General features: G+C 37.1%; 2 pseudogenes; one reads left to right on the top strand and one right to left on the bottom strand.

The window, feature by feature from the left end:
• The first annotated feature begins 711 nt into the window (after positions 1-711).
• On the top strand, positions 712-1725 carry LOC105725740 (E3 ubiquitin-protein ligase RING2-like; annotated as a pseudogene).
• A 941-nt stretch (positions 1726-2666) lies between these two features.
• LOC105725673 (general transcription factor 3C polypeptide 6-like) lies at positions 2667-24201 on the bottom strand (annotated as a pseudogene).
• Between the last annotated feature and the right edge of the window lie 2333 nt (positions 24202-26534).

Genomic DNA, 26534 nt, shown 5'->3' on the forward strand with positions numbered 1-26534 from the left:
TACTATTGCTGGCTCTGAAAACAAGGGGCCATGAGCCAAGAAATGTGGACAGCCTCTAGAAACTAGAAATGTCACTCAGCTGACAGCAAGGAAGGGGGACCTTGATCCTTCAACTGCAAATAATTGAATTCTGCCAACAAATGATAAGCAAGAAAATGGATTCATCCTTCTACCCATGCCACCAGAGCCTCCAAAAAGGAAAACGGTCCTGACAATACTTTTATTTTAGCTCAGATGAGACTCATGTCATATTTCTGACCTACTGAACTTTAAGAAAATATATCTGTGCTGTTTTAAGATACTGATTTTGTGGTAATTTGTAACAGTTAGAATAGATAATATATACATTTACCTTAGTAAAACCTCAAATTTAAAGGAGTTATCAAAGAAGGGTCCCTAAAGTCATTTAAACCATATTTTTAAAAGTTCAATTCTGCCCCTCATGCCACCGGCCTCCCCTCGCCATGCGCATGCTCGTCCCCCACCTCCGCCCCTTGCTCACTCGCTCCTTCCTGACCTCCCAGCAGCGCCGGACAAGCGGGCTTCCCCTCAGTCTCTCATGAATATTGAGCTGCCCATGTTGAATTTACTGAGCTCCATTGTGGAAGCCGAGGCTCACCATATCATGCAGCGCTGGCGGCCCTGGTGGCTGGTACCGAAGTCTTGCTCCGACAGCGGCCAGCGTAGCCTCTGGCTGCATCAGGAGCCACAATGTCTCAGGCTGTGCAGACAAACGGAGCTCAACCATTAATCAAAACATGGGAACTCAGCTTATATGAATTACAACGAACACCTCAGGAGGCAATAACAGATGTCTTAGAAATTGTGGTTTAACACCGAAGTCTACACAGTGAATTAATGTGCCCAATTTGTTTGGATACATTGAAGAACACTATGAATGACTACAAAGGAGTGTTTGCCTCGTTTTTGTGCAGACTGCATCATCACAGCCCTTAGAAGTGGCAACAAAGAATGTCCTACCTGTCAGAAAAAACTAGTTTCCAAAAAATCACTAAAGCCAGACCCAAACTTTGATACACTCATCAGCAAAATTTATCCACGTCATGATGAGTATGAAGCTCATCAAGAGAGAGTATTAGCCAGTATCAACAAGCACGATAATCAGCAAGCACTTAGTCACAGCATTGAGGAAGGACTGATGATACAGGCCATGAACAGACTGCAGCGAGGCAAGAAACAACAGATGGAAAATAGTCGTGGAGCAGAAGATAATGGTGACAGTTCACACTGTAGTAATGCCTCCATACACAGCAATCCGGAAGCAGGCCCTAGTAACAACAGACCAAAATATCTGATGATTCTGAGCTTGATATTGATAATAACAATGCAGCAGTGGCAATTGATCCAGTAGTGGATGGTGCTAGTGAAACTGAATTAGTATTCAGGCCTCACCCTGCACTTATGGACAAAGATGAGAGTATACAGACAAGATACATAAAGACTTCAGATAACGCCGCTGTTGGTCACTTATCCAAGTATCTGGCTGTAAGGTTAGCTTTAGAAGCACTTCAAAGCAAAGGTGAATCAAACCAGTTGAACCTTGATACAGCCAGTGAGAAGCACTATACCATTTATATGGCAACAGCCAGTGGCCAGTTCACTGTATTAAATGGCTCTTTTTCTTTTGAATTGGTGACTGAGAAATACTGGAAAGTGAACAAACCTATGGAACTTTACCACACACCTACAAAGGAGCACAAATGAGCTTTTAAAAACCAGTTCTGAGACTGAACTTCTTTTATAGCCTATTTCTTTAATATTAAAGATGTACTGGCATTACTTTTATGGACAGATCTTGGATATGTTGTTCAGTTTCCTTTCTGAGCCAGACTCGTTTACACTATTCAGATCTTTTCCCCTTAATTTAAGATTTCCTTTTCTGATAGAACTGCATTTATTCAGTACTTTTTCCTTTCCTTTAAAAAATATGTCTAAAGCTTCTTGTTTTTTTCCCCCCACAAAGTGTGGTTCCACTTGGAGCATCCTTTTGACCCAGGAATTTTTCATAGTTTCTGTATTCTTATTCACTTGGCTGTCCTTTTCCCACTCCCCTCAAAAGATTTTTAGTCCTACAGAATGTTAAATATTATGTATTATGACTTTTTCCCCCCGGAGTCTTGTGTATTTATAGTTTTCTATATAAATCATAGTATCTTCATGAAGACCCAAGGCTTAAATTTACTTTCCTTAAAAACAATTCTTATAGGATTATTCTTTTCATGGTATTTTCTTCCATGATATTTCATTTTAAAAAGAAGTTCTTTATGAACTTAGTGTCCATTGTCATGCAGTTATTTTTTTTTTCATTCTTTTTCCCCTGTAATTTTGGAATTTCTGGTCCTGGAAAGAATGAAAGAAAATCTTAAGTTGTATGAGAACTTGGTTCATTGACAGATTTTGCTGAAGAAAGGAAAATTAAACTGATAGTAATTTTTTTAAAAAAGTTCTATTCCTGTTTGATTCTGAATGATTCTGGCATATTACGTTGTGCTATAACTGGGAATGTGTGTTTAGTCAACAAAAATGACAAAGTAGTAACAATTGAAAGCTACACAGCCAATTATTTTTATATAAAAATTTCAATAATGTCATGACTAGTTATTATGGGAGCCATTTTATCTAGGAGTGGTTTTTAAGGCAGCATTTTAAGTTTCCATAAAACCAGGAGAGATATCAATAATATAACCAGAAACCTTTATTTCCAAGTGCAGTGGTTTCTCCTGTTCATAGCTCAGATTTGAACTGTCTTCCATTTGAATCTGTTGCTCTTCCACCTCTAAAAGTTTATCTGGGGTTGAAGCTACCTACTTCTTCATCTCCATTTTTATGTAGAAGGCTACAACTCATTTTGGGTCTATAGAAGAAATCATTTTCCTGATTATCAGTCATTCCATTCCACCTGTTTTCTTCTCCTTCCTTCTTCTCTGTCAGAAGAGTTATCATGCTGAGCTTCTTCATTTTAGGACATTTATATTTTAGCACTGTTTTATTATTGCCTTCTGCATGTATATTTTCAACAATTTTCTTCAAATATAACACAGGTCCCAAGAGTGTCTTCGTACTCCCCAGCAAAGACATAGCTGTCCACTTGCAGAATGGGCCTCTTGTTGTCAATTCTCAAAATCTTGCATTTATTTTCACATTTTGAGAAAATCCTGGCAATTCTACTGGAATAACCTTCTCTGCCGCCTATTCCTCCTCTTCTCCACTCTCTGGACTCCACTACTTGGTGGCCACCATGGTCCCACAACTCCTCAGTGTGTCCCCAGTCACTAGCCACCCCAACCCAGTGCTACCATCTTAAGCCCCTTATTATTTTCTTAATAACATTTTCCTTTCTCTAGCTTACTTTAAGAAAAACAGTATGTAATTCATATAACATAAAAAATATATGTAAATTAAATGTTTATATTATTTCTAAGGCTGCTGGTCAATAATAAGCTATTAGTCAAATTTTTGCAGAGTCAAAAGTTATACACATATTTTTGAGTGTGTGAGGGTTGTATACATGTATTACAGGTTTAATTAAATTAAAAGTTAAACATAATATTCAGCTAGTCAGTGAATTAATATTCAGTGAGTTTCATTCTGTGTTATTCCTGTGGAGATTGTGAAGGTAAAGCTAAATCTTATTCTAAGAACTCTTGTGTCTGTGGGAACTAGCTCTTGGGTTTCTATTTCATTATTTTGATGCAAGCTACTTAAATTAAAAATGAGTAATCTAGTCACATTTGTGTGTGGCGAGTGTTAACAATTCTTGACTAGTTAAAATAGATAGAATCCGAATAGTTATGCTACTCACTTCATTTATTTGTGTTCAAAGAGAATAACTTTATAACATTTATAAAATAGTAGCCCTCAAAACTACATATTTGGCAAAATGTGCTTCCAACTGCTATTGCGACTTCTCTTATAGGAGACACAAAGTAAGCACCTGAGTATGTTAGTGGAAGAAAATTGCTTGAAAGAACAAGCTTCTTATTTTTATTAATTGAATTTTTTAAATAGGATGTTAAAAAGCAAATAATTTTTGCCATACACACTAACTGGGGAACTACAAAGGCTTTTGTGAAATTCTAAAAGCACTTTTAAGAATAAATTTAAGAAAGTTTTCAATATCCTAAATCCTTTTCAATTGATCTATAGAAAGTAGCTTAATTAAAAAAAAAACATAGTTACAAAACTGGATGAATGAATACACATTCATTTTAAAGAAAAATAAAACAGAACAAAATAACAGTAAGAAAACTTACCTTTCCAAAAATGAGGGATACATGGGACCTTCCTTAATCTAATAAAAGATGAGTGAGAGACTGAGGCAGGGATGTTTTATCTTACCACTACTACTCAACCTTGTACTGAAAGTCCAATCTAGATAAATAAGAGGAAAAAAAACTAACAGGCATAGACATTTATTCATAGACAACATGATTTATGTGGAAACTTTTAAATCACCTGTCAAACACAAATAATTTTTTAAAAGAGATTAACATGTTTTTAGGAAGCAAGGTCAATATTTTAAAAGTTAATTGATTTCCTATATGCTAACAATGAAAAATTTGAATCTGAAATAATGAAAGAAGAAACACCATCTTCAATAGCATGGAAAAAAATATTCATATACCTAACATAAATGTGCAGGATCTGTATGTGGAAAAGTAAAAAAAACTAACGGAAAATAATTTTCAAAATTTAAAGAAATAGAAAATATACCATGTTGAATAGAAAAGTCCATAATTTTTCCTTTTTTTTTTTTCATGCTGTGTGTAAAGCACTGGAGGTAAAAGGAACAGTCCCTGCCTTTAATGGGATCACAATGCAGTGGAGAAAAGGGATAAATGTCCAGGCAATTACAATACAGAGCGAAAAGACTTAAGATGGAATGGTTAGCACTAGCTATCATGGGACCTCACAGGTTGGTCACTTATCTCAGCCTTGGACGATCAAAGGAAACTACCTGGAAAAGGCTGCACATGAGAAGACTCTAAAAAAAGCAGACAGAATCTATCCAAGCTAAGTAGAAGAGGGTTAACAATCCAGGGTGAGGATGAAACATATGCAAATGCAACAAATGAGGGAAAGAAGGTGGCATCTGCACAAAAAGCCAACTGGAAGGAAGAAAGTTAACAAGAAAGAGAAAAAGGGATGGGAAGGAAAGAGAAGGGCAAGAAAGGAGAGTGTAGAAGGGCAGAGGAGAGAATGTAGCCATAACCACGTAGCTGCCTTGGTTCTCACACTCCCCGCCCTACCAACCACAGTCTAGTCAATGTATTTTCCTGGGTTCTTGACATGTAGATTTTTTTCATAGGTTATTTCATGAACACATTCTTTCTCCCATCCAAGTAATAATAACCAGGCCCAACCCTGCTTAGCTTCCAAAATCAGATGAGATTGGGCATATTCAGATATTCAGGGTGGTATGGCCGTAGACCACTCTGTCTCTTACGATCAATATAATTTCTTGTTAAAATAGTGTACAACATGATATTTTGATATATATACCCAATGGGAAATGCTTAAATAAAGCTAATTAACATACCTTTGCCTTACATAGTTATCATTGTTTTGTGGTGTGGACATTTAAGATCTACTCTCTCAGCAATTTTCAAGTATGCAATACATTATTGTCAATTAATTGTCCTGCTATATATCAGCTCTCCAAAACTTCTTCCTCTTGTTTAACTGAAACTTTGTGTCCTTTGACCAACATCTCCAAACCACCTTTACCCACCACCCCCAGCTTCTGGCAACCATCACTCTTCTCTCTGGTTCTATGAGTTCAACTTTTTGAGATTCCACATATAAGTGAGATCATACAGTATCAGTGTTATGGTGCCCGGCATGTGTGACTTAGCCTAGTATTCTCCAGGTTCATCCACATTGTCACAAATGACAGAATTTCCTTCTTTTCAAAGGCTAAATAATATTCCATTGTATATATGTGCTCATATGTGTGTGTGTATACACATATATATTATATATATAATATATGTGCATATATATATGTATGTATATCACATTTTCTTTATCCATTAATCCATCGATGGACACTTAAGTTGATTCTATATTTTGGCTACTGAATAACGCTGCAATAAATACAAGAGTGCAAATATCTCTTTAAGAGACTGATCATTTCCTTTGGATATGTGTATCCACAGGAGTGAAATTGCTGTACCATATATTAGTTCTCTTTTTTTTTTTTTTTGAGAAACTTTCACATTGTTTTTCTTAATAATGGTATCAATTTGAATTCCAATCAACTGTACAAGAGTTCCCCTTTCTACATACCCTTGATGATATTTTATCTTTTTTTTAAATAAGAACCATTCTAACAGGTGTTAGGTGATATCACATTGTAACTTTTTAAAACAAATTTTGCATTTCACTAATGCATAGTGACATTGAGCATTTTTTCATATACCTGTGTGAACCAAAAGTATCTGAGACATCTCTATCAATTTAGAAAGTTTACTTTTCCAAGGTTAAGAATACACCCGTGACAGCTTCAGGAGATGCTGATGACATTTGCCTAAGGTGGTTGTGGTACAACTGTCTTTTATACATTTTACAGAGATATGAGACATCAGTTAATATGTATAGGATGTACATTGGTTTGATCTGGAAAGGTAGGACAACTCAAAGTGGGGGCTTCCAGGTCATAGGTAGATAGACAAATGGTTGCATTCTTTTGAGTCTTTTATCAGCCTTTCACTAAGCACACAATTTATGTGAGAGGGAGGTAGAGAAATAGTCACATATGCCTCAGTGTGGCTCAGTGAATCTGCATTTTACATAAACCATAGGGTAGAGACGGCAATGAGATATGCATTTTTCTCAGGTGAGCACAGGGATGAATTTGAGTTTTGCCCTTTGTCCTGTAGCTGTGAAGATAAGCTGTCAATTTACATTGCCAGGGTGAAATTCAACAGAACTGTCTTAGGGTAAATATCTTGAGGCCAACAAGAAATTTTCCTGTGGGCAAATTGTGAGGGACATATGTAGCTTTTTAATCTTTGTAGTTATTTTATTTAGGAATAAAATAGGAGGCACTTTTGTCTGACTCAGTTCCCAGATTAACTTTTGTATTTGGCTTAGTAATTTGGGGGTCCCAATATTTACTTTTCTTTCACACCTGTTGGCCATTTGGATGTAATTCTTTTAAGAAATATCTATTTAGGTTTTCTTGCCTACTTTTTAATTGGAATATTTGTTTTCTTGCTATTGAGTTGTTTGAGTTCTGATATATTATTTCCTTATCACCTATGTGGTTTGTAATATTTTCTCCAATTTCATAGGCTATCTCTTCACCCTGTGGATTATTTCCTTTGCTGGGAAGAAGGTTTTTAGTTTGATGCAATATATTTTGTCGATTTTGGCTTTTGTTGTCTGTGCTTTTGGTGGCATATCCAAAAGAAATCATTGCCCCGACCAATGCAAAGAGAATTTTTTCTGTTTTCTTCCAGTAGTTTTATACTTTCCTGTCTTATGTTTAACTCTTCAATTCATTTTGAGTTGATATTTGTATATGGTGTGAGATGATGGTTCACGTTCATTTTTCTGCATGCCCACATCCAGTTTTCCCAAAACTATTTACAAAAAAGACTCTTTCCGCATTGTGTGTTCTTGGCTACTTTGTCAAAGATGAGTTGACTGTCAACTATATAGTTAAGATGTCAATTCTCCCCAATTCCTTTACAGATTTCACACGTTTCTTTTTTTTTTTCTTTTTCTTTCTTTCTTTCTTTTTTTTTTTCTTGAGATGAAATTTTACTCTATCACCCAGGCTGGAGTGCAGTGGTGTGATCTTAGCTCACTGCAACCTCCACCTCCTAGGTTTAAGGGTTTCTTGTGCCTCAGTCTCCCAAGTAGCTGTGATGACATGTGTTCATCACCCTGCCTGACTAATTTTAGTAGAAACAGTGTTTCACCATGTTATCCAGGCTGGTCTTGAGCTCTTGGCCTCATGCGATCTGCCCACCTTTGCCTCCCAAAGTGCTGGGATTACAGACATGAGCCACTGTGCCCAGACAGATTCTACACATTTCTAACAAAATATTAGCATGCTTTTTTTTTGGAGATGTTGACAAAGTAATCCTAAAATTTTCATGAGAATTCAAAGGTTCCAAGGTAGAAAATGATTGTAAAATAATAAGAAATAAGTTTGTTCACTCACATGATCCAATTTTAAGACTTATTATAAATCTACAATAATTAAAACAGTGTAGTATTGGTGAAATAATATACATAAATCAGCACAAGAGAATAAAGATCTCAGAAACAAACTCATACAATGAAATCATTTTTGAAATGTGTTAAAAATTTAATAAAAAGGGATAACATTTTTACCAAATAGTACTAAAAATTTTTGATAACGATATGAAAAAAATTATTTTCCTATATCTCACACCTTACACAAGAATTAACTCAAAATGGATCATAAACCCAATTGCCAAAATGAAAAACTAATACCTTTAGAAGAAATTATAAGATAAATTCTGCATGACCTCGTGTTTGACAATGAGCTTGTAGACACAATATCAAAAGCATTATACCTGAAAAAAAAAACACATTAAACTTTGTCAAACCTAAAAGCTTTTGCTTTGAAAAATACATTGTTAAAAGAATAACAAGGTTAGACACAGAGTAAGAGAAAATGTGTTCACATCATATATCAGACAAAAACAAAGTTGTATCCAGAGTATACAAGGAACACTTAAAACTCAGCAATAAGGGGGAAAAATAAAACAGTGGATAATAAATCCAAACAGAAACTTCACCAGAGATACATTGATGGAAGATAAGAATAAGAAAAGATATTCAGCATCACGTGTTATTAAGCCAATGAAAATTAAAAAATAAAACTGGTAACACCAAATGTTTGCAAGTTTGTGAAATAACAGGATATTTCATTCATGGATAGGAATGTAAAATAATACAGACTCTTTGAAGACAGTTTGGTAGTTACTTATAAAGAAAAACAAGAAAACATAGAATTATTAAAGGACCCGTTAATAACAGCCCTAAGTATTTACCCCAATGAACTGAAAACTCGTGGTCACATAAAAACCTGTATGAAAGTGTTTATAACACTTTTATTCATAATCATCTAAAGTTAGAAGCAAAAAAGAGTCCTCTAATAGGTGAATGGAAAAACAAATTGTGTGGCATCCATAAAAGAACATATTATTTGATGATAAAAGTGAACCAAGTATTAATGTATGCGACAATGTGATTGAAATTTAAATGAATTTTGCCAAATTAACAAAAAAGACTAAAATTCCACGTATTGAATTATTTCATTTATATGACGTTCTAGAAAAGGCAAAAATATGGGGTCAGAAAAAATCATGTTTTTTCTCCCCATTTTTCAGAGGGAAGGGTTGACAACGAAGGGATGCCTAGGATAATTGTCGGGATAATGTAACTATTCTTTGTGACACTGAAGTGATAAATATCTGGTGTTATACATTTGTAGAAACTCAGAACTTTACATAATAAAGAATGAACTTCAGTGTATGCAAAACATAAAAAACCAACCAGTAGATTTGGAATCTAAGGATGAAATATATAATACTGTTGCAATATAGATTATTGTAATAATCTATTGCAATACAGATTATTGCAACAGTATGACCTCACTGAAGGGATTAGAGGCAAAAAAAAAAGTTGATATAAGTAATTAAGTAATGCTGAAAAATAGTGATTTGACTGGATAGATATGTGCGTATATGTGGGTTAGTATCCTTACATATATTTTTCTAACTGTGTCAGTTGAGAGGACTTGAAAGCAATGACTCTAGTAGTATTGATCACTCCTGTACACATATATAGGCTTTTAGGTACCATTTCCCAATTTAAAACAAACAAACAAAAAAAACAGAAATCTTAGAAGAAATGGTTGATATTAGAGCTGTGGTATAAAATAAGCAAGATAATCCTGAAACATCTTTTAGGATGAGGAAAAAAAAAAAGTAGTGCTCAGAAAATAAAAAGATGGAGGCATTACAAAGGGATGCAGGAACCAACCTGAAATATCTTCCAATAATCAAATTTGGAACAAGTTTTATAACAAAATAAATAATATAGTATTGGGTTGTAACCCAAAGAATAAATCTTCATGTATTTATACTGATGTAGATAAATGAATGAATGAATAAATAAATAAATGAGGGAGAACAGGCAAACTTTCCTTACAGTGAAACTCCAAGTAATTTATGTAGATACTCTACTTTCCAGCAGGTGAGGCTTAGCCTCCCGTCCCCCATTTGATGTGGTTTTGCTTCCAAAGAATAGAGTATGAAAAAGGGTTCCGGCCAATGAATCTGAAGAATAATACCTGGGGCAGGGGATCATGGTTAACATTAGTGGAAGTCAGGTTAATATCATGCATCCCTGATATGATTTGATGAGAATAGCACATTACCTCTGTGCTATTCTTCCCAAAATACATTGAGAAAAACATAAGACAAACCCCAGTTGAAGATCTTTCCACAAAATACGTGATAAAAATACCCTAAAATTGCCAAGGTCATAAAAAACAAACAAAAAAAAAAAGAAAGCCTGAGAAATTTCTCCCAGCAAGAAGAAAGCCTAAGAAGACATGATTGCTAAATGTAATGTGGTCCCTTGGATGAGATTCTGGAACATAAAAAGAACACTAGGTAAACATTAAGGGTGCTTGTACAAAGCTCAAACAATAGTCCATCAATAATGTTTAACTAGTTGTGATAACCTACAATAGTAATGTAAGATGTTCATAACAGGTAATATTAGGGCTGAAGCATACATGAACCCTGTGTTATGACTTAGCAACTTTTCTGTACATCTAAAATCTTGTATGTATATATAATTTTTGTATTGTGTATACAAAATTTATGCCAAAGAAATCTATAGACTTTTGATTTTCAGTGTAGCATGTAAGGAGCTTAGAAGTCACCGCTTCATCCTAACAAGTAAAAAGCTGAGCAAACTTAAAAAAACACCAATTTTTCTTAGATCTGTTAAAGAAGTGTAGTTTCAGGGCAAAACACTTCCCTTATGAATGAAGAGACAGATAGGCAGACACAGAGAATCACAATTACTGGAGCAGATACATCCCGGAAACTAGTGCTGGTGTAGGAAATCCTGAACAGTAATTGATACATCTTTGCAGGCTTGGTGTAAATAACCCTGAGTTAAAAATGCCAGGAAGACCCAGTCATAGGGGGGCCCTACCCTTATGTGAGTTTTACCTACAGGATTTTGACCAGGTCCCCACAGTGGATATCCGAGAAGAATCCCCTGGTGCTTCCAGCAGAAGAAAAAAAAAGGGGGAAACATTTTGAAATATGCCAGACCATTCTGTTCTTAAAATGGCTTGCCTTTAGGAAAAATTATTTTACAATAGCCTAACTGGCTGGAGTTTTATCATAGCCTAACCAACCTGGAGAAAAAGAAATACCCAACTCTAACTAGTCCTTGCCTTCCACATGGGGGAAAGAAATACACAATTCCAGCACCCTCCAGACATCCTGTCCCACCTAAGAGTGAGGGAGGTGATGAAAAGTTCTTGTAAAGTTCATCGTCTAGGAGCACAGGCTCACTTAACCTAATCATAGGATGGTAGAATGCTTTCTGTCTTAGGCTGTTTTTACATTGCTGTAAAGAAATACCTACAACTGGGTAATTAATGAATAAAAGAGGTTTTATTGTCTCACAGTTGTACAGGCACTACAAGAAGCATTACACTGGCATATTCTCAGTTTCTGGTGAGACCTCAGGAAGTTTGAAATCATGGCAGAAGATGAAGGGGGAGCCAGGGTTCCACAGCAAAAATGGGAGCAAAAAAGGGGAGAAGGGAGAGGTGCCACATATTTTTAAACAAACAGATCTCATGTAAAGTTACTCACCAAGGGGATGGCATTAAGCCATTGGTGAGGGATCTGTTGTTATGATTCAATTACCTCCTATCAGGCCCAATCTCCAACAATGGGGATTATAATTCAATATGAAATTTTGAGTGAAAAATATCCAAACTATATCATTTTTCCCCTGGCTCCTCAAATCTCATGTTTTCCTCACATTGTAAAATACAATCATTCTCTGTTAAAAGTTCCCCAAAAGTCTCAACTTATTCCAGCATTAAATCAAAAGTTCATAGACCATAGTCTTATTTGAGACAAGGCAATACCCTTCCACCTATGAGTCTGTAAAATAGAAAACAAGTTATTTACTTCCAAGATACAATGGACGGATAGGCATTGGTTAAATATTCCCATTTTAAAAAGGACAAATGGGTCAAAAGAAAGGAGCTACAAACTCCATGCAAGTCTGAAACCCAGCAGTGTAGGCATTAAATCTTAAATCTCCAAAATAATCTTATTTCACTCTGTGTTCCACATCCAGGCACACAACTGCAAGGGTTTGGCTCTCAAGGACTTGAAGAGCTCTGCCTCTGTGTGTTTGCAGTGTATGGCCACCACATCTGCTCTCACAGGTTGGAGTTGAGTACCTGTGACTTTTCCATGAACAGAGTCCAAGCTGCTGGTGGATCTACCATTCTGGGATATCGAAAGCTGTGGCCCCCTTCTCACAACTCCAGAAAGCAGTGCCCCACTCTAAGTACTGTATAGGGCCTTCAACCCCGTCTTTCTCCTCTGTACTGCCCTAGTAGAGGTTCTCTGTGAGGGTTTCTTTCTTGCAGGAGTCTTCTGTCTGGGCATCCAGGCTTTCTCATATATCCTCTGATAAATAGAGTCTGCCAAGCCTCCTTCACTCTTTCATTTGATGGGCCTTCAGACTTAACATCACATGAAAGCCAGTAAGGCTTGCAGCTTGCACCCTCACCCTCTGAAGCAGCAGCCCAAGCTTTATCTGGGACCCTTTCAGCTGAGACTGGAGCACAAATGGCCTGGATACTGGGAGCAGAGTCCCAAGGGTAAACAGAGCAGCAGAGGCCTCAGCCTGGCCCACAAAACTTTTTTTTCACTCTAAGATCTCTGAGCCTGTGATGAGAGAAGGGATTGTCTCAAAGATCTATGAAACTTTAAGTCATTTATTTGCTTCTGCATCTGAGAGTAAGTTGTTAGAAGCAGCCAGGCCACATCTTAAATGCTTTGCTGCTTAGAAATTTCTTCCACAAGATACCTATGTCATCACTTTTAAGTTTAAATTTCCATAGACCACTAGGGCATGAACAAAATATAGCCAAATTCTTTACTAAGGCATAACAAAGATGACCTTTGCTCCAGTTTTCTTTCTTTTTTTTTAATTGCATTTTAGGTTTTGGGGTACATGTGAAAAACATGCAAGATTGTTGCATAGGTGCATACGTGGCAGTGTGATTTGCTGCCTTCCTCCCCTTCACCTATATGTGGCATTTCTCCCCATGCTATCTCTCCCCAACTCCCCAACCCCCGCTGTCCCCCACCACTCCCCCCCAACAGATTCCAGTGTATAGTGCTCCCCTCCCTGTGTCCATGTGTTCCTATTGTTCAACACCCGTCTATGAGTGAGAACATGCGATGTTTGATTTTGTGTTCTTGTGTCAGTTTGCTGAGAATGATGGTTTCCAGGTTCATCCATGTCCCTACAAAGGATGCAAACTCATCATTTTTAATGGCTGCATAATATTCCATGGTGTATATGTGCCACATTTTTCCTGTCCAGTCTATCATCGATGGGCATTTGGGTTGGTTCCAAGTCTTGCTATTGTAAACTGTGCTGCAGTGAACATTCGTGTGCATGTGTCCTTATAGTAGAATGATTTATAATCCTTTGGATATATACCCAGTAATGGGATTGCTGGGTCAAATGGAATTTCTATTTCTAGGTCCTTGAGGAATCACCACACTGTCTTCCACAATGGTTGAACTAATTTACACTCCCACCAATAGTGTAAAAGTGTTCCTATTTCTCCACATCCTCTCCAGCATCTGTTGTCTCCAGATTTTTTAATGATCGCCGTTCTAACTGGCATGAGATGGTATCTCAATGTAGGTTTGATTTGCATTTCTCTAATGACCAGTGATGATGAGCATTTTTTCATATGTTTGTTGGCTTCATGTATGTCTTCTTTTGCAAAGTATCTGTTCATATCCTTTGCCCATTTTTGAATGGGCTTGTTTGTTTTTTTCTTGTAAATCTGTTTTAGTTGGTTGTAAATTCTGGATATCAGCCCTTTGTCAGATGGGTAGGCTGCAAAAATTTTTTCCCATTCTGTTGGTTGCCGATTCACTCTATTGACTGTTTCTTTCGCCGTGAAGAAGCTGTGGAGTTTGATTAGGTTCCATTTGTCTATTCTGGCTTTTGTTGCCAATGCTTTTGGTGTTTTGGTCGTGAAGTCCTTGCCTACGCCTATGTCCTGAATGGTTTTGCCTAGGTTTTCTTCTAGGGTTTATATGATGTTAGGTCTTATGTTTAAGTCTTTAATCCATCTGGAGTTAATTTTAGTGTAAGGTGTCAGGAAGGGGTCCAGTTTCTGCTTTCTGCATATGGCTAGCCAGTTTTCCCAACACCACTTATTAAACAGGGAATCCTTTCCCCATTGCTTGTTTTTATTTCAATAAGTTTCTCATTTCCATCAGAGACGTGTCAGCCTGGACTTCACTGTCTATGTCATTATCAACCTTTTGGTCACAATGAATTAATCAATTTCTTGCAGACAGTAGAAGCCAAGATAATACCTCTTAACTCATATTATGAAGCCAGTATTGCCCTAACCAAAAACATTACAAGAAAAACCTAAACAGAAATATCTGTCATAAAGATAAATGCAAAAATCCTTAAAAATTAGCAAATTGAATACAACAATGTATAAGAACTATCATAAATGACCAAGTGGGATTTATCCCAGGCACTCGTCTGGTTCAACATTCAAAAGTCAATTAAGGTAATCAATCACATCAACAGCCTAAAGAAAAAGAATCACATGATTATATCAATAAATTCAGTAAAAACACTTGATAAAATCAACACTCATATATGATTTTTGAAAATTAAGCAAACTAGGAATAGAAAGGTGAACTTCCTCAAATTGATAAAGAACATTTACAGAAAACTAACAGATAACATTATACTTAATGATGAAAAACTTGAAGCTTTCCTGGAAAGTTCAGGAATAAGAAAAAGATGTATCCTTTCATCACACTTTTCCTTTTTCTTTTAAATGTATGTGATTACATGCTAGGTGTATGTATTTATAGGGTAAATGAGATACTTTCATACCATAGTTAACTTGATATGGTCCCATCTGTCCATTTTTGCTTTGGTTGCCTGTGCTTGGGAGGAATTAACAAAATTTTGCATATAAGCATGCAACATATAATAATCAAATCATGGTAAATGGAGCTGAACAATGAGAACACATGGACAAATAGTGGGAAACAACATATATTGGGGCTTGCCCAGGAGGGGTGAGGAAAGGGAGAGCATAGCTAACGGATGCTGGCCTTAATACCTAGGTGATGGGTTGATCTGTGCAGCACACCACCATGGCATATGTTTACTTATGTAATGAACCCTTATGTCCTGCACATGTATCTGAAACTTAAAAGTTGATGGGAAAAAAAAGTCAGTCATGGTAAATGGGATATCCATGCCCTCAAGTGTTTATCCTTTGTATTATAAACAATTAAATTATACTTTTAGTTATTTTAAAATGTAGAATTATTATTGACTATAGTCACCCTGTTCTGCTAGCAAATACTATATCTTATTCATTTTTTCTAACTACTTTTTGTACACATTAAAATCCCCAGTTCCCCTGCAAATCACCCCTCTACCCTTCCCAGCCTTCAATATCCATCCTTCTTCTATTTTTAGATCCCACAAATAAGGGAGAACATGTGACATTTGTCTTTCTGTGCCTGGATTATTTCGCTTAACATAAGGACCTCCAGTTCCATCCATACTGTTGCAAAGAATAGGATCTCATTCTTTTTTATGGTTGAATAGTACTCCATCGTATATAAGTATCACATTTTTTAATTCAACCTTCTATTGGACACTTAGGTTGTTTCCAAATCTTGGCTATTGTGAATAGTGCTGCAACAAATATGGGAATGCAGATATCTTTTTGATATACTTATTTCCTTTCTTTTGGTATATACCCAGCAGAAGGATTGCTGCATAAAGTGGTAGCTCTATTTTTAGTTTTTTGAGGAACAGCCAAACTATTCTTCATAGTGGTTGTACTAATTTACATTCCCACCAACAAGTGTACAAGGGTTTCCTTTTCTCCTCATTTTTACCAGTATTTTTTATTGCTTCTTTTTTGGATATAAGCCATTTTAATTGGGGAGATAATATCACATTGTAGTTTGTTTTGCATCTCTCTGATTATTCGTGATGTACATATAAAGAAAACACAAAAATTCAGATGAAAATATTAAAGAAGAAACAAATAAATTAAGAGACATTCCATGTTTATGATTAGGAAGACTCAATATTGTGAAGATGTCAGTTTCTCCCTACTTAATCTATAGATTCCATGCAATCTCAGTCAAAATCCCAGCAAGTTATTTTGTGAATATCAACAAAATGTTTCTGAAGTTAATATAGAGAGACAAAAGACTCAGAAGGGTCAACTCAATACTGAAGAAGACACAGTCAGGGGACTGACACTACCCTGTTTTAAGACTTACTGTAAAGTTACAGTTATCAAGACAGTGTGATAGTGTTAAAAGACTAGACAAGTAGATCACTAGGACTGAATAGGGAACCGAGAAATAAACTCACATAAATATAATCAAATGATCGCGACAATGGAGCAAAGACTATGATGGAACAAGAAGAGCCTATTCAATAAATGGTACTCAAACAACTGGACATCCATGTGCAAAAAAAAAAAGTAAATCTAAACAGCAACACTACATCCTGCACAAAATTAACTTAAAATGAATTATAGAACTAAATGTAAAACACAGATTATAAAACCCCTAGAATATAACGTAGGAGAAAATCTGGATGACCTTGTGAATAATGATGACTTTTTAGATTCCACACCAAAGGCATTATCCATGATAAGTCAGACTTAATTGAAATAAAAAATTTCTTCTCTGTGAAAAACAGTGTCAAAATATTACAAAGACAAGATATAGTCTTGGATAACATATTTGAAAAAGAAATATTTGATAAAGGATTTATACAAAATATAGGAAGAACTCCTAAAACTTAACAAAAAGGAAATGAACAACTGGGTTAAAAAAATGAGCAAAAGTCTTAAACAGATGTATATCATGAAAGCAGATATACAGATGTCAAGTGAGCGTGTGAAATGATGTTCCACATCATATGTCATTATGGGATTGCAAATTAAAACAGCAATGATATTTTACTATACATCTATTAGAATGACAAATATCCAAAACACTAATAATATCAAATTCTCATGAAGAGACAGATCTGCAGGAATTTTCATTCATTGCTCATGGATATGTAAAATGTTACAGCCACTTTGGAAGACAGTTTGGGAGGGTTTTACAAAATTAAATATACCCTATGATATGACAGTGTTTCTACTTGGTATTTAGCAAAATGAATTGAAAACTTATATCCACACCAAAAGCTGCATACAGGTGTTTATAGAAGCTTAATCCATATTTCCCCAAATTTGTAAGCAAGCAAGATGTAGTTGAGTAAATCAGTGGATAAAGTATGGTACATCCTAAAAATGGAACATTTTTTAGTACTAAAAAGAAATGCACTAAGCCATGAAAAAATATGGAGAAAATCACTTATAGTAGTGGTGCCCAACCATTTTGGCACCAGAAACATGTATTATGGAAGACAATTTTTCTATGAAACCAAGGACAGAAATGATTTTGGGATAATTCAAGTGCATTACATTTATTGTACACTTTATCTCTATTATTATTACTTTGTAATATATAATGAAATAATTATATAACTCACCATAATGTAGAATCAGTGGGAACCCTGAGTTTGTTTTCCTGAAACTAGACGGTCCTACCTGGGTGTGATAGGAAACACTGACAGATCATCAGGCATTAGATTTTCAGAAGAAGCATGCAACCTAGATCCCTCACATATAAAATTCACAATAGGGTTTGTGGTCCTATGAGAATCTAATGCTGCTACTGATGTGAAAGGAGGCAGAGCTCAGACAGTAATGCAAGTGGTGGGGAGCAGCTGTAAATATAGATGAAACTTTACTCACTCACCTGCTGCTCACCTGCTATACAGCCCAGTTCCTAAGAGGCCATGGATCAGTACCAGACCATGATCTAGGGATTGGGGACCCCTGACTTATAGTGAAGAGGTACCTGAGATGCGGCCACAAGCATGTAGCAAATTATTGGCACTTGTCCACCCAAGGCTATTGTTTTAAATTATCACAAGTTAGAGGCTAAGATGAAAGGAAAACATCAAAATGAAGCCTGAAGAATTGAACTACAAAACTGTGTAGTTCTAGGGAAACACATTCTCAAACTCAAAGATCTCTAGCCAGGTCTGACTTTGAGATAGGAGGTAGGACTTGATTTCAGAGGCAGGGCTTGGACACCAGACCAAATTGAATACTAGCTAAAACAGGGACAGGGCAGAAGCAACTTTCCATAAGACATAACCACCAGTGTGCCATGTCAGTTTACCATTACCGTGACAAGACCCAAAAGTTAAAACCCTTTTTCATGGCAATGACCTGACAAATTTGAATTTACCATACTTTTCCTAGAAATTTCTGCATAGGCTGCCCCTTAATTTGCATATAATTAAACATAGGTATGAATATGACTACAGAACTGTCTCTGAGCTGTTACTCTGGGCACACTACCTATGGAGTAGCTCTGCCCTGCAAGGAGCAGTACCTTGTTGCTATACACTGCTGATTAAATAAAAGTTGCAGTGTAACACCACTGGCTTGCCCTTGAATTTTTCTTGGGTCAAGCAAAGAACCCTCCTGGACTAAGTCCCAATATCAGGGCTCACCTGCCCTGCATCATATGCCAACTAACCAAGGAACAAAGATAGCAGAGACAACAATCAGCAGAGAGGCAAGACAGCAGAGATGGTGGCAGAGAGGTGGCAATTGGTGAAAGATGACAAGAGATGGCAGTAGGCCAGACAGTGGGAGTTCAGTGAGACAAAGAGCAGAGAGATGGCGAAGCAGTTGTGATAGAGGCTGCAAGAGCTGTAACACTAAGGCTGTTAACAATAAAGAGCTGCTAACAATACAGAAATGTAACACTAACCAAAGACTCTTTTCAGAGCCATTATTTACTCTAGCAGGTGGCAGAGTCAAGCAGATGGGCAAGTGGCCATAGTACCACTAATTTGTATAAGACCCACTGCCCCAACCAGCAGGCCAGTGAGTTACCAGTCTCTGTGCTGGCCCCTCTGCATAATAGCCAAGTCTACCCAAGCTGAGGGAACCTAGAGCGATCCTCACCTGGGTCCCACGTGAAAGATTGGCTGGTGCCATTTTGGCTCCTGTGGATGGATGAGTGTCTTCTGCTTCTTTATTAATATTGGGAGAACTAGAAAATAAAATAAAAATCTTTGGCTAACTGGTCAGTTAAAATTGCCATCATTTGGGTATCCTGAAGTACATCCTTGTCACCCCTTCTCCCAGTCCTTTCTCCTCTGCATCCTTTTTATTTTACCAACCAATAGTTTTATTTTTAATCATAAAATGTATGCTTCATTTTTAGTCTTATGTTTGCTTTTGAGTTTCTGTTAACTGTGTTCTATGTTTAGACAATTGATTAAGGCAGGACACTTAATTGTGAGAGGTATCTCATTGTGTTGACTCAGGGACACCAGAGTTACATCATTCTCTGATGCCAACATGGTCTTGGGTTCACTGTTGGCTACCCACTGGGTGCCCCAGGGATTTTGGCATTCTGTGAGGGGACCCTTATTGGCTAAAACTCAGACATTGTAGATTTTCAGCATTGATATTTTTGACCACCCGCCACATGTTCTGGGGTTTTCAGCATTGACAGTTCCTCTAGGATTATGAGTTATAGCCCCTCCCCCTAAGAGAATATTGGTCTCATCTTTTTCTGCCCTGAAGATAGAAGTTATTATTTACCAGTTACAGGACCATCCCTGTGTGCTGACTTATAACTGCCTTGCTCAATCCTCATTGGTTGAAGAAACTAGGGGTTCCCAGGCCCCTGGCCTGACAGATGACCAGGTAGAAAAGTGGCCACCTAAACATTTTTTTGATGTTTACACTACTGGCAAGTCAGGGCCCTCTGAGATCTCCCTTTTGGCAATGCTGTTTGACCGCTTCCCTTCCACAGTCACCATTTCTTTTAGCCCCTTTCTCTGCCCAACTGCGGCTTTCTGTGGATTTAGTATTAATATACTAGTACTCATTTGTAGCTCATAATCTACTTTTGTAATGCCTTGATCCCTATACTTACAACTTCTCTGCAGGAAGCAGGAATCTAAAAGGAAAAAACAAAAAACGAGGTGCTCAGTTTATGTCCCTCTTGCTATACTTAAAAAGACTTCTAGGGAGAGAGATAGAAGATGGCTGACCACTAGCAACTCGGGATAGTAGCTCCTAGTGAAAGTGCAGAAAACGAGAGGACGCCACACTTTCAGACGAATATTTGTTGCTCACGGACCAGGAGATTCCCAGAGGAGGAGCCCCACCGGTCGCTAGCGTGACTCTTGTGGCCGGCGCGGCGGTTTTGCTGGCGCTTCAGCACGGCAGTTCTTGGTGCAAAGTGAGCGGGACTGGGTCCCCTTTTGGCCGATTCCCAGGCATAAAAGCACCATCAATCTTAACACCGCTGTTTTGGCCGGCGCAGTGGATTGCTCAGATTTCGGCGCTGGGAATCAACAAGTTCGACGTCCACTCAGAAACCTAATTTGAAAGTTGGAAATCACAAAGACGACAGGTGGATAAATTTACAATGATGGGCAGAAACCAGTGTAAAAAGGCTGAGAATACCCAGAATCAGAATGCCTCTCCCTCTACAGGGGATCACAGTTCCTCGTCAGCAATGACACAAGCCCTGATGGAGAACGAGTGCGTTCCATTAACAGAAGTAGGCTTCAGAAAGTGGATGATAAGAAACTTCTATGAATTAAAAGAACTTGTTCTAACCCAATGCAAAGAAACTAAGAACTTTGAAAAAAGGCTTGACAAAATGCTAATGAGAATAGACAATTTGGAGAGGAATATAGGTGAATTAATGCAGCTGAAAAACACAACACGAGAACTTCGCAAAGAATGCACAAGTTTTAAGTCGAATTGATCAAGCAGAAAAAAGGATATCAGAGTTCAAAGACCAACTTAACGAAATAAAACAAGAAGTCAAGATTAGAGAAAAAAGGATAAAAAAGAATGAGCAAAGTCTCCAAGAAATATGGGACTATGTGAAAAGACCCAATCTACGTTTGATAGGTGTACCTGAATGTGACGAAGAGAATGAATCCAAGTTGGAAAATACTCTTCAGGAGATTATTCAGGAAAACTTTCCCAACCTAGTAAGACAGGACAATATTCAACTCTAGGTAATACAGAGAACACCACAAAGATATTCCTCAAGAAGACCAACCCCAAGGCACATAATCATCAGATTCACTAGGGTTGAAATGAAGGAGAAAATACTAAGAGCAGCTAGAGAGAAAGGTCAGGTTACCCACAAAGGGAAGCCTATCAGACTTACAGCAGATCTTTCAGCAGAAACCCTACAAGCCAGAAAAGAGTGGGGGCCAATATTTAACATCCTTAAAGAAAAGAACTTTCAACCCAGAATTTCATATCCAGCCAAACTAAGCTTTATGAGCGAAGGAAAAATTAAATCTTTTGCAAACAAGCAAGTACTTAGAGATTTTACCATCACCAGGCCTGCTTTGCAGAAGCTTCTGAAAGAAGCACTACACATATAAACGAACAATGAGCATCAGCCTTTCCAAAAATACATCCGGCTAGCATCAAATGGCAGTATTAAACTCATATATATTATTAACTGGAAAAAAAGCCAAAACCCATCGGTACGCTGTATCCAGACCCATCTCACATGCAATACACAAAGACTCAAAGGGACAGAGGAAGATTTACCAACCAAACGGAGAGCAAACATAAATAAATAAATAAAAAGCAGGAGTTGCAATTCTCACCTCTGATAAAATAGACCTTAAAGCAACAAAGATCAAAAGAGGCAAAGAAGGACATTACATAATGGTAAAAGGATCAATGCAACAAGAAGAGCTAACGATCCTATATATACACGCACCCAATACAGGAGCACCCAGATACATAAGACAAGTTCTTAATGACTTATAAAGAGACTTAGCCTCCCACACAATAATAGTGGGAGACTGTAACATCACATTGTCAATATTAGACTTATCAACGAGATAGAAAATTAACAAGGATATCCAGGACTTGATCTCAGACCCGGAACAAGTAAACTTAATAAACATTTATAGAACTCTCCACTTCAAATACACAAAACATACATTCTTATCAGTACCATATCACACCTATTCCAAAAGTGACTACATAATTGGAAGTAAATCACTCCTCAATAATTGCATAGCATTTCATAGGTTTAAATGAAATATTGGTTGGCTGCTTGTTTGTTATTTTCTTCCCTTATTCCTTCCTGTCTCCACTGTTAAGCACAATTATTGGCATAAAAGAGGTTTTCAATTCCCATTTTTAGACTGCATTCTAGCCTGAGCAATAAAGCAATATTCCCGTTCTCTCTCCCTCTTTCTCTTCCTTTTTCTTCCTCTTCATTCTTTTTTTTCTTTCTCTCTTCCTTTCTTCCCTTTTCTAAAAAAAAGTCTGTTTATATTTTCTAAATTCAGAAAATAGTTTTTGAAAAAAAAAAAGACTTCTGTGTACAGAAAAATATCCTTGTTTTTCACAGGGACAGTGGTAAGCATACCAGAAGACTCACCACTAGGATGTTTTCTAGGTGACTGGAACAAATTCAAATTTGGCTTAAAGAAAAATAAACTCATTTTCTATTGCAACACCATTTGGTCTCAATACAAATTAGTAAATCAACAGATGGCCAAAACATGGTCTGTACATTGTAAGAGTATTTTGCAATTAGACTTATTATGTAAAAAAGAAGGAAAATGGCAAGAAGTCCCTCATGTACAGACTTTCATGACTCTTTACTGACTGCTATAACTTCTAGGCACCAGGAAAACCTGCCTAAGGGATTCTCTCCTAGCTGCTCCCTGTAGAAGGCCCACAAATTCCCTGAATTATCCTCAGTCCCCCAATTCTGATGGGGAGTTCCACCAGTTCTCTAATGAAGAATTCTATCCCAGGGTCATCAGGCACCTCTCCCTCTCATACAACTATCCCCAGCATATACCCTCCACTCCCCAAGAAGGTAAGCCCAATCAATACCAGCAGCAGTGGGTCCCCACATCAGTCCCTAAAGGAAAACCTGTGGCCATTGCAGGAAGTAGCTAATGGAAATGGGGGAACATTGATAGTACACATGTCATTTTCTATGTCTGATTTGGCTTTGTTTGAGGAAAGACATGACCAGTTTTTAGAGAATCCAGAAAAGTCTATACAGGAATTTGTTAATTATATTCTTTTCTTTAACTTATCATGACTTATAAGTATTGTCATCTACTTGCTCTTCCATGGGGAAAAAAGTGGAGGAGAAAGTGTGTGGTTAAGCCAGTCAATTATGACAAAGTTAGAAAAATAACTTACGAAAAAAGGTAAAAAATTTCACTCTGTTTCTGGGTCATTTAGTTGAGGCATTCAATAAATAGATTAATGCAAAGCCAAACTTCCCAGAAGGACAGGCTCTCTAGGGTATATATTTTATTACTCAATGTGCCCCTGAAATCAAGAGAACGGTACAAAAAGCAGCAATGAGACCTCAAAACCCTATGAGTCAACTCTTATACATCACCTTTAAAGTTAAAAGTAGGGACAGGAAAAAAGACATAACAACTCCCCCCCCCCAAAAAAAAAACTCCCAAGGAACTTAACAGATGCTTTAAGTCCCTGCCACTTCAGAATTACCCATTCCAAGAAAGTGTAGCGAGATCGGCATCTGGGATACCCAGAGAAGAGCCCCTAACTTGCTGGTCCCTAGGTCACAATTAGTGTGCCTACTATACACAAAAGGGCTACTGAAAATGAGAATGTCCTAACAAGAAAGAGAGAGAGAGACAGAGAAAGCTCCACATCAATACTGGAGCTAACCTTCTTCCACTGGTTCCAATTAGCTGCATTGCTCAAGTACATTTACTGTGAGTCTCGGACCCTTGTCCCAGCAGACAGCTTCCCACAGTGGCAGCCAAGTGGCTACTCGAACATTTTTCTTCAGTGTCTCCACTGCTGGGTGAGCTTTCTGGTGGCTCAGGGACTCTGAGGTCTCCCCTTGAGCAGCACAGTTTGCTTGCTCCTTTCCTTATTTGATGTTATGGAATCCCATTCCCTGCCTCATCCTGTTTTCCATACCTATTGGAGCAAACAAAATTTGGCCAGGTAGATGAGTCCTAATTCTGTAAATAACTGGAATCCAGTTGTCACATTTAGGTTGTTTTACTTAATGTGTTTGTTTAGTTGTATATACAGGTATTGTGATATGTATTGTGTCTAGCTTGCTATCAAACTAGATTATACATAAAAGAGCACTCGTAAACAAGACTAGTCCAAGCTTATTAATTTGAAGAGAATATTCTGTTTTCTAAAATTTAATTTTAAGATTTTAACCTAGATAAATCAGTGAAATTCATAGGCTTTAAAATGGTTAAAATGGCTTTAAATGGGAACTAGCTTTGCTTAGTATCTTGGTTCTTGGAGGTGACCCAGATAAAACTGTTCCAAGTAAAAAATGTTAAATATATGTGAATGGACTAAATACTTAAATAATGAGCTTTTTGTGTAGTTTAAAACCTTAAAATGGTAGAATGGTTCTCACGTATAGAATTCCAACGTCTGGTAGGCAGTTCAGGATTTCTTGCATCCTAGGTTTGTATAAAATGTGCCAAAGAAATGTATTCTTCACTGGGAAAAATATTTCTGTCATATTTGGAAATTATTAAAAGGGAAGTTCAAAATATGAGGGAAACCATGAGCAGTTATGGATAGAAAATGTATTTTTTTCCAAGGAAGGATATAAAGAAAGAGTAATTTTGTAAAATGAGAGATCTTGTACAGTAAATTCGTCTCCTACAGTAGAATAATTTGTCATTTAAGAAAATGGTAGCATAGGGCAAGTCACAAAGTTCAAGCATATTGTAGATGATCAGTGTAACTGGTCATAAGGTTTTAAAGGGGAATTTATGAAAGGAATTTTGTGTGTAATTAAGCTAGCTGTAATTAAAAGGAAATGGTTTATAAGAGATTTTCTAAAGAATGAGCTACATGTTAAAACCATATCTTTAAGATATTAATTTGCTAAACTACCAGAAATTTTGCTTTTCAATTGTGTAATCTATTTCTTTTGAAATCTTCTCAGATTCATGTCACTCTCTCCTTTAGCATTTTTGTCAGCTCCTGTGAGTTTTTTTCCTTCGATTCTGAATGCTGTGTTCTGATGCTAAAGTGTTTTGTCTTAGAGGTCTGTGGGAACAGTGTTTTCCTCCAATATAGCCTAATTCTATGATCTTGTTTTTTTCTTGATTTGTGACCTTATTTTGTCTTTTGGTTTTTTACTCTTCTATCACTTAGAAGAGTTTTGGGGACTGCTGAGTGCTTGCCCAACTCCATTCCCTTAGGCCAGGAGGGAGGACATTCATTCAGTCTGTTGGGGGGCTATGGATTTTGATTCTTTTGTTTGTGTTTCTGCATTTTTTTCAGGGTGTGCTGGAGGCAGTGTTGATGCTTAAGCTTTTATTTTGTCCTGTTCCAATGCTATGGTGGTGTTCCACAGGTCCCGGGTCCACTATGTCCCTGTGCCCTGGGGACTTGGAATCAGGGAACTTGTAGCCACTTGGATATTCTGGGCTGCAATAGAGTGGAGGTGGGTGGCACTCATTGGCCCTTGAATGCCTTTTGAACTGTGTGGGAACCAAAGACTAGGAGCCAAGAAATAAAGTTGTAAAATTGACTTTATGAATTGTGTGTGTTCAGATGCTCTGATCTTGGTTAGTAGTAATTAGCTATACTATATAAACATTTCCTCCTCCCTTTAGAATTTAGACCATATACAAAAGGCCCTCCAATATAAAAATAAAATATTTCCCTTTTCCACAATGGAAAAATAATTGCTTCCCTATTCTACCAGAAGTCTTAGTCTTACTAAAAATGTAAAAAGAAGAATCCCATGAGGATTAATTTCAACCAAAATGGGAGGGCCTTTATCAGGAATTGTTAAGCACTGCCACTGCTGTTAATCTTCAGGAAATCACTACTTGGGTGCTCTTATAAAGGATTAAACCTGTTTCTTATGAGTCATAGGCACAAAGAAAGGACACTATGACCATTTGAATGTTAATCTCAACATGTCCATAGTTGTTAATATATGTGCAGCAGGTTTTATTAATAACTGCATAGATTCTACCTCATTCAGGATACTTCATAGAATTATGGTTGATTCACAATGTTGGGAGTATCAGCA

This window comes from Aotus nancymaae, unplaced genomic scaffold, assembly GCF_030222135.1.
Source record: "Aotus nancymaae isolate 86718 unplaced genomic scaffold, 86718_ANA_hifiasm-v0.15.2.pri h1tg000004l, whole genome shotgun sequence".
In the NCBI taxonomy this organism is placed as follows: domain Eukaryota; kingdom Metazoa; phylum Chordata; class Mammalia; order Primates; family Aotidae; genus Aotus; species Aotus nancymaae.